General features: G+C 34.6%; 16 non-coding genes across 16 annotated transcripts; all 16 read right to left on the bottom strand.

Moving 5' to 3' along the window:
* Positions 1-142: 142 nt before the first annotated feature.
* TRNAK-UUU (transfer RNA lysine (anticodon UUU)) lies at positions 143-215 on the bottom strand. Its single transcript has one exon. It is a non-coding gene; the product is annotated as a tRNA-Lys (tRNA).
* Positions 216-1625: 1410 nt separating this feature from the next.
* TRNAR-UCU (transfer RNA arginine (anticodon UCU)) lies at positions 1626-1717 on the bottom strand. The gene is given in 2 exon segments: positions 1626-1661; positions 1681-1717. It is a non-coding gene; the product is annotated as a tRNA-Arg (tRNA).
* A 309-nt stretch (positions 1718-2026) lies between these two features.
* TRNAK-UUU (transfer RNA lysine (anticodon UUU)) lies at positions 2027-2099 on the bottom strand. The gene has a single exon. It is a non-coding gene; the product is annotated as a tRNA-Lys (tRNA).
* Positions 2100-3509: 1410 nt separating this feature from the next.
* On the bottom strand, positions 3510-3601 carry TRNAR-UCU (transfer RNA arginine (anticodon UCU)). Its single transcript is given in 2 exon segments — positions 3510-3545; positions 3565-3601. It is a non-coding gene; the product is annotated as a tRNA-Arg (tRNA).
* A 309-nt stretch (positions 3602-3910) lies between these two features.
* TRNAK-UUU (transfer RNA lysine (anticodon UUU)) lies at positions 3911-3983 on the bottom strand. Its single transcript has one exon. It is a non-coding gene; the product is annotated as a tRNA-Lys (tRNA).
* Positions 3984-5393: 1410 nt separating this feature from the next.
* TRNAR-UCU (transfer RNA arginine (anticodon UCU)) lies at positions 5394-5485 on the bottom strand. Its single transcript is given in 2 exon segments — positions 5394-5429; positions 5449-5485. It is a non-coding gene; the product is annotated as a tRNA-Arg (tRNA).
* A 309-nt stretch (positions 5486-5794) lies between these two features.
* TRNAK-UUU (transfer RNA lysine (anticodon UUU)) lies at positions 5795-5867 on the bottom strand. Its single transcript has one exon. It is a non-coding gene; the product is annotated as a tRNA-Lys (tRNA).
* A 1410-nt stretch (positions 5868-7277) lies between these two features.
* TRNAR-UCU (transfer RNA arginine (anticodon UCU)) lies at positions 7278-7369 on the bottom strand. The gene is given in 2 exon segments: positions 7278-7313; positions 7333-7369. It is a non-coding gene; the product is annotated as a tRNA-Arg (tRNA).
* Positions 7370-7678: 309 nt separating this feature from the next.
* Positions 7679-7751, bottom strand: TRNAK-UUU (transfer RNA lysine (anticodon UUU)). The gene has a single exon. It is a non-coding gene; the product is annotated as a tRNA-Lys (tRNA).
* Positions 7752-9161: 1410 nt separating this feature from the next.
* TRNAR-UCU (transfer RNA arginine (anticodon UCU)) lies at positions 9162-9253 on the bottom strand. The gene is given in 2 exon segments: positions 9162-9197; positions 9217-9253. It is a non-coding gene; the product is annotated as a tRNA-Arg (tRNA).
* Positions 9254-9562: 309 nt separating this feature from the next.
* Positions 9563-9635, bottom strand: TRNAK-UUU (transfer RNA lysine (anticodon UUU)). Its single transcript has one exon. It is a non-coding gene; the product is annotated as a tRNA-Lys (tRNA).
* Positions 9636-11045: 1410 nt separating this feature from the next.
* On the bottom strand, positions 11046-11137 carry TRNAR-UCU (transfer RNA arginine (anticodon UCU)). Its single transcript is given in 2 exon segments — positions 11046-11081; positions 11101-11137. It is a non-coding gene; the product is annotated as a tRNA-Arg (tRNA).
* Positions 11138-11446: 309 nt separating this feature from the next.
* TRNAK-UUU (transfer RNA lysine (anticodon UUU)) lies at positions 11447-11519 on the bottom strand. The gene has a single exon. It is a non-coding gene; the product is annotated as a tRNA-Lys (tRNA).
* A 1410-nt stretch (positions 11520-12929) lies between these two features.
* On the bottom strand, positions 12930-13021 carry TRNAR-UCU (transfer RNA arginine (anticodon UCU)). Its single transcript is given in 2 exon segments — positions 12930-12965; positions 12985-13021. It is a non-coding gene; the product is annotated as a tRNA-Arg (tRNA).
* A 309-nt stretch (positions 13022-13330) lies between these two features.
* On the bottom strand, positions 13331-13403 carry TRNAK-UUU (transfer RNA lysine (anticodon UUU)). The gene has a single exon. It is a non-coding gene; the product is annotated as a tRNA-Lys (tRNA).
* Positions 13404-14813: 1410 nt separating this feature from the next.
* On the bottom strand, positions 14814-14905 carry TRNAR-UCU (transfer RNA arginine (anticodon UCU)). Its single transcript is given in 2 exon segments — positions 14814-14849; positions 14869-14905. It is a non-coding gene; the product is annotated as a tRNA-Arg (tRNA).
* Between the last annotated feature and the right edge of the window lie 126 nt (positions 14906-15031).

Here is a 15031-nt window from a genome sequence, read left to right on the forward strand (position 1 = left end):
TCTACTCAAAAGGCCTCTGACGGATAAAATCTTGACAATTTAAAAAACTCCATTTAAGAAGGTTTTGCAATTCTGTCAATGTAATATCTTGTTCATCATGCAATAGAAACTAAAAGAGTACTTCTTCTTAAACATAGCACCCCGCCTGCACAGGGACGTGAACCCTGGACCCTCAGATTAAAAGTCTGATGCTCTACCGACTGAGCTATCCAGGCTCTGCTTACTCTAATCTTCAAATCACATTAAAACAATTTGGAAGGATACCAACCTTACATTTACTGACAATCATTTATTATTATCATTACATATATTGATAATCAATATGTAGAGTTTTATCATGAATTGATATTTCAAGCTTTTGACATCTCAGCATTATATTTTATCTCTTTAAGTCCTGAAATTTGTACCATCTCATTTTCTGCTGATTCGGAATTCATGCTTCTTCATTGACAATACACAATTAAGAAAGGACCAAAAACTCTTACTGCCTAATACATTATATTTTACTCAGTCTACCTGTCAATTTCCTCTTATATGTAGATTATACAATATTTTCTATTCAAGTGGTGTCGGTTGAAAAAAGGGCTTCTTTCAAAGGCCATTTTGGTGAATGATTTCAGAGCAAGAAGAAGCTGCATTATTTATTGCAATTTCAATTCATTATAAAAGAAATGTAGGACAACATTGCCTCTGGTGGGATTCAAAACCACAACTTTTGAATGCCTTCTTTACATTACTCTTGAAAGCCAAAGCACTATCCATTGTGCCACAGAGCCAATCTTTTTAGGAGGTCGGACAGAAATGATCAAATAAAATAATGAGCTAGCAGCTGCTCATCAACTTTATGAAGTTGTTAGGAATCTATGATCCTGGATTTATGTTGAGCATTGAATAGCAAAAATGATATTCAACATGTCAAACCATACAATGCAGTTGGTTAAGTGTTAAGTCGACTCAAAAGGCATAGCACAGATAAAACAGCAAGGAGTTTAACAACTCCATATAAGAAGGTTTTGCAATTCCCTTAATGTAATATCTTATTCATCAAGCAGTGGAAACTTCAAGAGTGCATCTTCTTAAACATAACACACTGCCTGAACAGGAACTTCAAACCTGGACACTCATATTAAAAGTCTGCTGTGCCACTCACTGAACTATCCAGTGTCTACTAACTTTCATCTTCAATTCATCTTAAAACAATGTGGAAGGATTCCAACCGACACTATATTTATGAATATGATTGCATATATTGACAAGCATTATGTAGCGTTTGATAGTGAACTGATATTTCAAACTTTTGAAACCTCAGCATTAAATGTCATCTATTTTAAGTCCTGAAATATGTACTATCTCATTTTCTGCTGACTTAGAATTCATGCTTCTTCAGTGACAGTATACAATTGAGAAAGGGCCGAAACTCCTACTATCTAGTAAATTATATTTTCATCAGTACACCTGACAATTTCCTCTTGCATATTGATTATACAATGTTTTCTATTCAAGCACTCTTTGTTTAAAGCAGGCCTTCTTTCAAAGGCTATTTTGGTAAATGATTTTGGGTGAAGCTGAAGCTGCATTGTTTATTGCTATTTCAATTCGTTATGAAAGAAATTGAGCAATAATATTGACTCTGGTGGGATTCGAACCCACAGCCTTTGAATGCCTTTTTTAACATTTTCCTAGAAGCCCAATGCGCTATCCATTGCGCCACAGAGCCAACCTGCACCAAGAAACTTTTCAGAAATTCTGAAATAAAATAATGAGCAAGCAACTGATGATCAACTTTACAAAGTTGATAGGATACTATAATCATGGTTACATGTTGAGCATTGCATGGGGAAAAAGATATTCAACATGCCAAACTACATGATACAGTTGGATAAGTCTACTCAAAAGGCCTCTGACGGATAAAATCTTGACAATTTAAAAAACTCCATTTAAGAAGGTTTTGCAATTCTGTCAATGTAATATCTTGTTCATCATGCAATAGAAACTAAAAGAGTACTTCTTCTTAAACATAGCACCCCGCCTGCACAGGGACGTGAACCCTGGACCCTCAGATTAAAAGTCTGATGCTCTACCGACTGAGCTATCCAGGCTCTGCTTACTCTAATCTTCAAATCACATTAAAACAATTTGGAAGGATACCAACCTTACATTTACTGACAATCATTTATTATTATCATTACATATATTGATAATCAATATGTAGAGTTTTATCATGAATTGATATTTCAAGCTTTTGACATCTCAGCATTATATTTTATCTCTTTAAGTCCTGAAATTTGTACCATCTCATTTTCTGCTGATTCGGAATTCATGCTTCTTCATTGACAATACACAATTAAGAAAGGACCAAAAACTCTTACTGCCTAATACATTATATTTTACTCAGTCTACCTGTCAATTTCCTCTTATATGTAGATTATACAATATTTTCTATTCAAGTGGTGTCGGTTGAAAAAAGGGCTTCTTTCAAAGGCCATTTTGGTGAATGATTTCAGAGCAAGAAGAAGCTGCATTATTTATTGCAATTTCAATTCATTATAAAAGAAATGTAGGACAACATTGCCTCTGGTGGGATTCAAAACCACAACTTTTGAATGCCTTCTTTACATTACTCTTGAAAGCCAAAGCACTATCCATTGTGCCACAGAGCCAATCTTTTTAGGAGGTCGGACAGAAATGATCAAATAAAATAATGAGCTAGCAGCTGCTCATCAACTTTATGAAGTTGGTAGGAATCTATGATCCTGGATTTATGTTGAGCATTGAATAGCAAAAATGATATTCAACATGTCAAACCATACAATGCAGTTGGTTAAGTGTTAAGTCGACTCAAAAGGCATAGCACAGATAAAACAGCAAGGAGTTTAACAACTCCATATAAGAAGGTTTTGCAATTCCCTTAATGTAATATCTTATTCATCAAGCAGTGGAAACTTCAAGAGTGCATCTTCTTAAACATAACACACTGCTTGAACAGGAACTTCAAACCTGGACACTCATATTAAAAGTCTGCTGTGCCACTCACTGAACTATCCAGTGTCTACTAACTTTCATCTTCAATTCATCTTAAAACAATGTGGAAGGATACCAACCGACACTATATTTATGAATATGATTGCATATATTGACAAGCATTATGTAGCGTTTGATAGTGAACTGATATTTCAAACTTTTGAAACCTCAGCATTAAATGTCATCTATTTTAAGTCCTGAAATATGTACTATCTCATTTTCTGCTGACTTAGAATTCATGCTTCTTCAGTGACAGTATACAATTGAGAAAGGGCCGAAACTCCTACTATCTAGTAAATTATATTTTCATCAGTACACCTGACAATTTCCTCTTGCATATTGATTATACAATGTTTTCTATTCAAGCACTCTTTGTTTAAAACAGGCCTTCTTTCAAAGGCTATTTTGGTAAATGATTTTGGGTGAAGCTGAAGCTGCATTGTTTATTGCTATTTCAATTCGTTATGAAAGAAATTGAGCAATAATATTGACTCTGGTGGGATTCGAACCCACAGCCTTTGAATGCCTTTTTTAACATTTTCCTAGAAGTCCAATGCGCTATCCATTGCGCCACAGAGCCAACCTGCACCAAGAAACTTTTCAGAAATTCTGAAATAAAATAATGAGCAAGCAACTGATGATCAACTTTACAAAGTTGATAGGATACTATAATCATGGTTACATGTTGAGCATTGCATGGGGAAAAAGATATTCAACATGCCAAACTACATGATACAGTTGGATAAGTCTACTCAAAAGGCCTCTGACGGATAAAATCTTGACAATTTAAAAAACTCCATTTAAGAAGGTTTTGCAATTCTGTCAATGTAATATCTTGTTCATCATGCAATAGAAACTAAAAGAGTACTTCTTCTTAAACATAGCACCCCGCCTGCACAGGGACGTGAACCCTGGACCCTCAGATTAAAAGTCTGATGCTCTACCGACTGAGCTATCCAGGCTCTGCTTACTCTAATCTTCAAATCACATTAAAACAATTTGGAAGGATACCAACCTTACATTTACTGACAATCATTTATTATTATCATTACATATATTGATAATCAATATGTAGAGTTTTATCATGAATTGATATTTCAAGCTTTTGACATCTCAGCATTATATTTTATCTCTTTAAGTCCTGAAATTTGTACCATCTCATTTTCTGCTGATTCGGAATTCATGCTTCTTCATTGACAATACACAATTAAGAAAGGACCAAAAACTCTTACTGCCTAATACATTATATTTTACTCAGTCTACCTGTCAATTTCCTCTTATATGTAGATTATACAATATTTTCTATTCAAGTGGTGTCGGTTGAAAAAAGGGCTTCTTTCAAAGGCCATTTTGGTGAATGATTTCAGAGCAAGAAGAAGCTGCATTATTTATTGCAATTTCAATTCATTATAAAAGAAATGTAGGACAACATTGCCTCTGGTGGGATTCAAAACCACAACTTTTGAATGCCTTCTTTACATTACTCTTGAAAGCCAAAGCACTATCCATTGTGCCACAGAGCCAATCTTTTTAGGAGGTCGGACAGAAATGATCAAATAAAATAATGAGCTAGCAGCTGCTCATCAACTTTATGAAGTTGTTAGGAATCTATGATCCTGGATTTATGTTGAGCATTGAATAGCAAAAATGATATTCAACATGTCAAACCATACAATGCAGTTGGTTAAGTGTTAAGTCGACTCAAAAGGCATAGCACAGATAAAACAGCAAGGAGTTTAACAACTCCATATAAGAAGGTTTTGCAATTCCCTTAATGTAATATCTTATTCATCAAGCAGTGGAAACTTCAAGAGTGCATCTTCTTAAACATAACACACTGCCTGAACAGGAACTTCAAACCTGGACACTCATATTAAAAGTCTGCTGTGCCACTCACTGAACTATCCAGTGTCTACTAACTTTCATCTTCAATTCATCTTAAAACAATGTGGAAGGATTCCAACCGACACTATATTTATGAATATGATTGCATATATTGACAAGCATTATGTAGCGTTTGATAGTGAACTGATATTTCAAACTTTTGAAACCTCAGCATTAAATGTCATCTATTTTAAGTCCTGAAATATGTACTATCTCATTTTCTGCTGACTTAGAATTCATGCTTCTTCAGTGACAGTATACAATTGAGAAAGGGCCGAAACTCCTACTATCTAGTAAATTATATTTTCATCAGTACACCTGACAATTTCCTCTTGCATATTGATTATACAATGTTTTCTATTCAAGCACTCTTTGTTTAAAACAGGCCTTCTTTCAAAGGCTATTTTGGTAAATGATTTTGGGTGAAGCTGAAGCTGCATTGTTTATTGCTATTTCAATTCGTTATGAAAGAAATTGAGCAATAATATTGACTCTGGTGGGATTCGAACCCACAGCCTTTGAATGCCTTTTTTAACATTTTCCTAGAAGTCCAATGCGCTATCCATTGCGCCACAGAGCCAACCTGCACCAAGAAACTTTTCAGAAATTCTGAAATAAAATAATGAGCAAGCAACTGATGATCAACTTTACAAAGTTGATAGGATACTATAATCATGGTTACATGTTGAGCATTGCATGGGGAAAAAGATATTCAACATGCCAAACTACATGATACAGTTGGATAAGTCTACTCAAAAGGCCTCTGACGGATAAAATCTTGACAATTTAAAAAACTCCATTTAAGAAGGTTTTGCAATTCTGTCAATGTAATATCTTGTTCATCATGCAATAGAAACTAAAAGAGTACTTCTTCTTAAACATAGCACCCCGCCTGCACAGGGACGTGAACCCTGGACCCTCAGATTAAAAGTCTGATGCTCTACCGACTGAGCTATCCAGGCTCTGCTTACTCTAATCTTCAAATCACATTAAAACAATTTGGAAGGATACCAACCTTACATTTACTGACAATCATTTATTATTATCATTACATATATTGATAATCAATATGTAGAGTTTTATCATGAATTGATATTTCAAGCTTTTGACATCTCAGCATTATATTTTATCTCTTTAAGTCCTGAAATTTGTACCATCTCATTTTCTGCTGATTCGGAATTCATGCTTCTTCATTGACAATACACAATTAAGAAAGGACCAAAAACTCTTACTGCCTAATACATTATATTTTACTCAGTCTACCTGTCAATTTCCTCTTATATGTAGATTATACAATATTTTCTATTCAAGTGGTGTCGGTTGAAAAAAGGGCTTCTTTCAAAGGCCATTTTGGTGAATGATTTCAGAGCAAGAAGAAGCTGCATTATTTATTGCAATTTCAATTCATTATAAAAGAAATGTAGGACAACATTGCCTCTGGTGGGATTCAAAACCACAACTTTTGAATGCCTTCTTTACATTACTCTTGAAAGCCAAAGCACTATCCATTGTGCCACAGAGCCAATCTTTTTAGGAGGTCGGACAGAAATGATCAAATAAAATAATGAGCTAGCAGCTGCTCATCAACTTTATGAAGTTGGTAGGAATCTATGATCCTGGATTTATGTTGAGCATTGAATAGCAAAAATGATATTCAACATGTCAAACCATACAATGCAGTTGGTTAAGTGTTAAGTCGACTCAAAAGGCATAGCACAGATAAAACAGCAAGGAGTTTAACAACTCCATATAAGAAGGTTTTGCAATTCCCTTAATGTAATATCTTATTCATCAAGCAGTGGAAACTTCAAGAGTGCATCTTCTTAAACATAACACACTGCCTGAACAGGAACTTCAAACCTGGACACTCATATTAAAAGTCTGCTGTGCCACTCACTGAACTATCCAGTGTCTACTAACTTTCATCTTCAATTCATCTTAAAACAATGTGGAAGGATACCAACCGACACTATATTTATGAATATGATTGCATATATTGACAAGCATTATGTAGCGTTTGATAGTGAACTGATATTTCAAACTTTTGAAACCTCAGCATTAAATGTCATCTATTTTAAGTCCTGAAATATGTACTATCTCATTTTCTGCTGACTTAGAATTCATGCTTCTTCAGTGACAGTATACAATTGAGAAAGGGCCGAAACTCCTACTATCTAGTAAATTATATTTTCATCAGTACACCTGACAATTTCCTCTTGCATATTGATTATACAATGTTTTCTATTCAAGCACTCTTTGTTTAAAACAGGCCTTCTTTCAAAGGCTATTTTGGTAAATGATTTTGGGTGAAGCTGAAGCTGCATTGTTTATTGCTATTTCAATTCGTTATGAAAGAAATTGAGCAATAATATTGACTCTGGTGGGATTCGAACCCACAGCCTTTGAATGCCTTTTTTAACATTTTCCTAGAAGTCCAATGCGCTATCCATTGCGCCACAGAGCCAACCTGCACCAAGAAACTTTTCAGAAATTCTGAAATAAAATAATGAGCAAGCAACTGATGATCAACTTTACAAAGTTGATAGGATACTATAATCATGGTTACATGTTGAGCATTGCATGGGGAAAAAGATATTCAACATGCCAAACTACATGATACAGTTGGATAAGTCTACTCAAAAGGCCTCTGACGGATAAAATCTTGACAATTTAAAAAACTCCATTTAAGAAGGTTTTGCAATTCTGTCAATGTAATATCTTGTTCATCATGCAATAGAAACTAAAAGAGTACTTCTTCTTAAACATAGCACCCCGCCTGCACAGGGACGTGAACCCTGGACCCTCAGATTAAAAGTCTGATGCTCTACCGACTGAGCTATCCAGGCTCTGCTTACTCTAATCTTCAAATCACATTAAAACAATTTGGAAGGATACCAACCTTACATTTACTGACAATCATTTATTATTATCATTACATATATTGATAATCAATATGTAGAGTTTTATCATGAATTGATATTTCAAGCTTTTGACATCTCAGCATTATATTTTATCTCTTTAAGTCCTGAAATTTGTACCATCTCATTTTCTGCTGATTCGGAATTCATGCTTCTTCATTGACAATACACAATTAAGAAAGGACCAAAAACTCTTACTGCCTAATACATTATATTTTACTCAGTCTACCTGTCAATTTCCTCTTATATGTAGATTATACAATATTTTCTATTCAAGTGGTGTCGGTTGAAAAAAGGGCTTCTTTCAAAGGCCATTTTGGTGAATGATTTCAGAGCAAGAAGAAGCTGCATTATTTATTGCAATTTCAATTCATTATAAAAGAAATGTAGGACAACATTGCCTCTGGTGGGATTCAAAACCACAACTTTTGAATGCCTTCTTTACATTACTCTTGAAAGCCAAAGCACTATCCATTGTGCCACAGAGCCAATCTTTTTAGGAGGTCGGACAGAAATGATCAAATAAAATAATGAGCTAGCAGCTGCTCATCAACTTTATGAAGTTGGTAGGAATCTATGATCCTGGATTTATGTTGAGCATTGAATAGCAAAAATGATATTCAACATGTCAAACCATACAATGCAGTTGGTTAAGTGTTAAGTCGACTCAAAAGGCATAGCACAGATAAAACAGCAAGGAGTTTAACAACTCCATATAAGAAGGTTTTGCAATTCCCTTAATGTAATATCTTATTCATCAAGCAGTGGAAACTTCAAGAGTGCATCTTCTTAAACATAACACACTGCCTGAACAGGAACTTCAAACCTGGACACTCATATTAAAAGTCTGCTGTGCCACTCACTGAACTATCCAGTGTCTACTAACTTTCATCTTCAATTCATCTTAAAACAATGTGGAAGGATACCAACCGACACTATATTTATGAATATGATTGCATATATTGACAAGCATTATGTAGCGTTTGATAGTGAACTGATATTTCAAACTTTTGAAACCTCAGCATTAAATGTCATCTATTTTAAGTCCTGAAATATGTACTATCTCATTTTCTGCTGACTTAGAATTCATGCTTCTTCAGTGACAGTATACAATTGAGAAAGGGCCGAAACTCCTACTATCTAGTAAATTATATTTTCATCAGTACACCTGACAATTTCCTCTTGCATATTGATTATACAATGTTTTCTATTCAAGCACTCTTTGTTTAAAACAGGCCTTCTTTCAAAGGCTATTTTGGTAAATGATTTTGGGTGAAGCTGAAGCTGCATTGTTTATTGCTATTTCAATTCGTTATGAAAGAAATTGAGCAATAATATTGACTCTGGTGGGATTCGAACCCACAGCCTTTGAATGCCTTTTTTAACATTTTCCTAGAAGTCCAATGCGCTATCCATTGCGCCACAGAGCCAACCTGCACCAAGAAACTTTTCAGAAATTCCGAAATAAAATAATGAGCAAGCAACTGATGATCAACTTTACAAAGTTGATAGGATACTATAATCATGGTTACATGTTGAGCATTGCATGGGGAAAAAGATATTCAACATGCCAAACTACATGATACAGTTGGATAAGTCTACTCAAAAGGCCTCTGACGGATAAAATCTTGACAATTTAAAAAACTCCATTTAAGAAGGTTTTGCAATTCTGTCAATGTAATATCTTGTTCATCATGCAATAGAAACTAAAAGAGTACTTCTTCTTAAACATAGCACCCCGCCTGAACAGGGACTTGAACCCTGGACCCTCAGATTAAAAGTCTGATGCTCTACCGACTGAGCTATCCAGGCTCTGCTTACTCTAATGTTCAAATCACATTAAAACAATTTGGAAGGATACCAACCTTACATTTACTGACAATCATTTATTATTATCATTACATATATTGATAATCAATATGTAGAGTTTTATCATGAATTGATATTTCAAGCTTTTGACATCTCAGCATTATATTTTATCTCTTTAAGTCCTGAAATTTGTACCATCTCATTTTCTGCTGATTCGGAATTCATGCTTCTTCATTGACAATACACAATTAAGAAAGGACCAAAAACTCTTACTGCCTAATACATTATATTTTACTCAGTCTACCTGTCAATTTCCTCTTATATGTAGATTATACAATATTTTCTATTCAAGTGGTGTCGGTTGAAAAAAGGGCTTCTTTCAAAGGCCATTTTGGTGAATGATTTCAGAGCAAGAAGAAGCTGCATTATTTATTGCAATTTCAATTCATTATAAAAGAAATGTAGGACAACATTGCCTCTGGTGGGATTCAAAACCACAACTTTTGACTGCCTTCTTTACATTACTCTTGAAAGCCAAAGCAGTATCCATTGTGCCACAGAGCCAATCTTTTTAGGATGTCGGACAGAAATGATCAAATAAAATAATGAGCTAGCAGCTGCTCATCAACTTTATAAAGTTGTTAGGAATCTATGATCCTGGATTTATGTTGAGCATTGAATAGCAAAAATGATATTCAACATGTCAAACCATACAATGCAGTTGGTTAAGTGTTAAGTCGACTCAAAAGGCATAGCACAGATAAAACAGCAAGGAGTTTAACAACTCCATATAAGAAGGTTTTGCAATTCCCTTAATGTAATATCTTATTCATCAAGCAGTGGAAACTTCAAGAGTGCATCTTCTTAAACATAACACACTGCCTGAACAGGAACTTCAAACCTGGACACTCATATTAAAAGTCTGCTGTGCCACTCACTGAACTATCCAGTGTCTACTAACTTTCATCTTCAAATCATCTTAAAACTATGTGGAAGGATACCAACCGACACTACATTTATGAATATGATTGCATATATTGACAAGCATTATGTAGCGTTTGATAGTGAACTGATATTTCAAACTTTTGAAACCTCAGCATTAAATGTCATCTATTTTAAGTCCTGAAATATGTACTATCTCATTTTCTGCTGACTTAGAATTCATGCTTCTTCAGTGACAGTATACAATTGAGAAAGGGCCGAAACTCCTACTATCTAGTAAATTATATTTTCATCAGTACACCTGACAATTTCCTCTTGCATATTGATTATACAATGTTTTCTATTCAAGCACTCTTTGTTTAAAACAGGCCTTCTTTCAAAGGCTATTTTGGTAAATGATTTTGGGTGAAGCTGAAGCTGCATTGTTTATTGCTATTTCAATTCGTTATGAAAGAAATTGAGCAATAATATTGACTCTGGTGGGATTCGAACCCACAGCCTTTGAATGCCTTTTTTAACATTTTCCTAGAAGTCCAATGCGCTATCCATTGCGCCACAGAGCCAACCTGCACCAAGAAACTTTTCAGAAATTCTGAAATAAAATAATGAGCAAGCAACTGATGATCAACTTTACAAAGTTGATAGGATACTATAATCATGGTTACATGTTGAGCATTGCATGGGGAAAAAGATATTCAACATGCCAAACTACATGATACAGTTGGATAAGTCTACTCAAAAGGCCTCTGACGGATAAAATCTTGACAATTTAAAAAACTCCATTTAAGAAGGTTTTGCAATTCTGTCAATGTAATATCTTGTTCATCATGCAATAGAAACTAAAAGAGTACTTCTTCTTAAACATAGCAACCCGCCTGCACAGGGACGTGAACCCTGGACCCTCAGATTAAAAGTCTGATGCTCTACCGACTGAGCTATCCAGGCTCTGCTTACTCTAATCTTCAAATCACATTAAAACAATTTGGAAGGATACCAACCTTACATTTACTGACAATCATTTATTATTATCATTACATATATTGATAATCAATATGTAGAGTTTTATCATGAATTGATATTTCAAGCTTTTGACATCTCAGCATTATATTTTATCTCTTTAAGTCCTGAAATTTGTACCATCTCATTTTCTGCTGATTCGGAATTCATGCTTCTTCATTGACAATACACAATTAAGAAAGGACCAAAAACTCTTACTGCCTAATACATTATATTTTACTCAGTCTACCTGTCAATTTCCTCTTATATGTAGATTATACAATATTTTCTATTCAAGTGGTGTCGGTTGAAAAAAGGGCTTCTTTCAAAGGCCATTTTGGTGAATGATTTCAGAGCAAGAAGAAGCTGCATTATTTATTGCAATTTCAATTCATTATAAAAGAAATGTAGGACAACATTGCCTCTGGTGGGATTCAAAACCACAACTTTTGAATGCCTTCTTTACATTACTCTTGAAAGCCAAAGCACTATCCATTGTGCCACAGAGCCAATCTTTTTAGGAGGTCGGACAGAAATGATCAAATAAAATAATGAGCTAGCAGCTGCTCATCAACTTTATGAAGTTGTTAGGAATCTATGATCCTGGATTTATGTTGAGCATTGAATAGCAAAAATGATATTCAACATGTCAAACCATACAATGCAGTTGGTTAAGTGTTAAGTCGACTCAAAAGGCATAGCACAGATAAAACAGCAAGGAGTTTAACAACTCCATATAAGAAGGTTTTGCAATTCCCTTAATGTAATATCTTATTCATCAAGCAGTGGAAACTTCAAGAGTGCATCTTCTTAAACATAACACACTGCCTGAACAGGAACTTCAAACCTGGACACTCATATTAAAAGTCTGCTGTGCCACTCACTGAACTATCCAGTGTCTACTAACTTTCATCTTCAATTCATCTTAAAACAATATGGAAGGATTCCAACCGACACTATATTTATGAATATGATTGCATATATTGACAAGCATTATGTAGCGTTTGATAGTGAACTGATATTTCAAACTTTTGAAACCTCAGCATTAAATGTCATCTATTTTAAGTCCTGAAATATGTACTATCTCATTTTCTGCTGACTTAGAATTCATGCTTCTTCAGTGACAGTATACAATTGAGAAAGGGCCGAAACTCCTACTATCTAGTAAATTATATTTTCATCAGTACACCTGACAATTTCCTCTTGCATATTGATTATACAATGTTTTCTATTCAAGCACTCTTTGTTTAAAACAGGCCTTCTTTCAAAGGCTATTTTGGTAAATGATTTTGGGTGAAGCTGAAGCTGCATTGTTTATTGCTATTTCAATTCGTTATGAAAGAAATTGAGCAATAATATTGACTCTGGTGGGATTCGAACCCACAGCCTTTGAATGCCTTTTTTAACATTTTCCTAGAAGTCCAATGCGCTATCCATTGCGCCACAGAGCCAACCTGCACCAAGAAACTTTTCAGAAATTCTGAAATAAAATAATGAGCAAGCAACTGATGATCAACTTTACAAAGTTGATAGGATACTATAATCATGGTTACATGTTGAGCATTGCATGGGGAAAAAGATATTCAACATGCCAAACTACATGATACAGTTGGATAAGTCTACTCAAAAGGCCTCTGACGGATAAAATCTTGACAATTTAAAAAACTCCATTTAAGAAGGTTTTGCAATTCTGTCAATGTAATATCTTGTTCATCATGCAATAGAAACTAAAAGAGTACTTCTTCTTAAACATAGCACCCCGCCTGCACAGGGACGTGAACCCTGGACCCTCAGATTAAAAGTCTGATGCTCTACCGACTGAGCTATCCAGGCTCTGCTTACTCTAATCTTCAAATCACATTAAAACAATTTGGAAGGATACCAACCTTACATTTACTGACAATCATTTATTATTATCATTACATATATTGATAATCAATATGTAGAGTTTTATCATGAATTGATATTTCAAGCTTTTGACATCTCAGCATTATATTTTATCTCTTTAAGTCCTGAAATTTGTACCATCTCATTTTCTGCTGATTCGGAATTCATGCTTCTTCATTGACAATACACAATTAAGAAAGGACCAAAAACTCTTACTGCCTAATACATTATATTTTACTCAGTCTACCTGTCAATTTCCTCTTATATGTAGATTATACAATATTTTCTATTCAAGTGGTGTCGGTTGAAAAAAGGGCTTCTTTCAAAGGCCATTTTGGTGAATGATTTCAGAGCAAGAAGAAGCTGCATTATTTATTGCAATTTCAATTCATTATAAAAGAAATGTAGGACAACATTGCCTCTGGTGGGATTCAAAACCACAACTTTTGAATGCCTTCTTTACATTACTCTTGAAAGCCAAAGCACTATCCATTGTGCCACAGAGCCAATCTTTTTAGGAGGTCGGACAGAAATGATCAAATAAAATAATGAGCTAGCAGCTGCTCATCAACTTTATGAAGTTGGTAGGAATCTATGATCCTGGATTTATGTTGAGCATTGAATAGCAAAAATGATATTCAACATGTCAAACCATACAATGCAGTTGGTTAAGTGTTAAGTCGACTCAAAAGGCATAGCACAGATAAAACAGCAAGGAGTTTAACAACTCCATATAAGAAGGTTTTGCAATTCCCTTAATGTAATATCTTATTCATCAAGCAGTGGAAACTTCAAGAGTGCATCTTCTTAAACATAACACACTGCCTGAACAGGAACTTCAAACCTGGACACTCATATTAAAAGTCTGCTGTGCCACTCACTGAACTATCCAGTGTCTACTAACTTTCATCTTCAATTCATCTTAAAACAATGTGGAAGGATACCAACCGACACTATATTTATGAATATGATTGCATATATTGACAAGCATTATGTAGCGTTTGATAGTGAACTGATATTTCAAACTTTTGAAACCTCAGCATTAAATGTCATCTATTTTAAGTCCTGAAATATGTACTATCTCATTTTCTGCTGACTTAGAATTCATGCTTCTTCAGTGACAGTATACAATTGAGAAAGGGCCGAAACTCCTACTATCTAGTAAATTATATTTTCATCAGTACACCTGACAATTTCCTCTTGCATATTGATTATACAATGTTTTCTATTCAAGCACTCTTTGTTTAAAACAGGCCTTCTTTCAAAGGCTATTTTGGTAAATGATTTTGGGTGAAGCTGAAGCTGCATTGTTTATTGCTATTTCAATTCGTTATGAAAGAAATTGAGCAATAATATTGACTCTGGTGGGATTCGAACCCACAGCCTTTGAATGCCTTTTTTAACATTTTCCTAGAAGTCCAATGCGCTATCCATTGCGCCACAGAGCCAACCTGCACCAAGAAACTTTTCAGAAATTCTGAAATAAAATAATGAGCAAGCAACTGATGATCAACTTTACAAAGTTGATAGGATACTATAATCATGGTTACATGTTGAGCATTGCATGGGGAAAA

The sequence above is a fragment of the Pleurodeles waltl genome, unplaced genomic scaffold (genome assembly GCF_031143425.1).
Source record: "Pleurodeles waltl isolate 20211129_DDA unplaced genomic scaffold, aPleWal1.hap1.20221129 scaffold_197, whole genome shotgun sequence".
In the NCBI taxonomy this organism is placed as follows: domain Eukaryota; kingdom Metazoa; phylum Chordata; class Amphibia; order Caudata; family Salamandridae; genus Pleurodeles; species Pleurodeles waltl.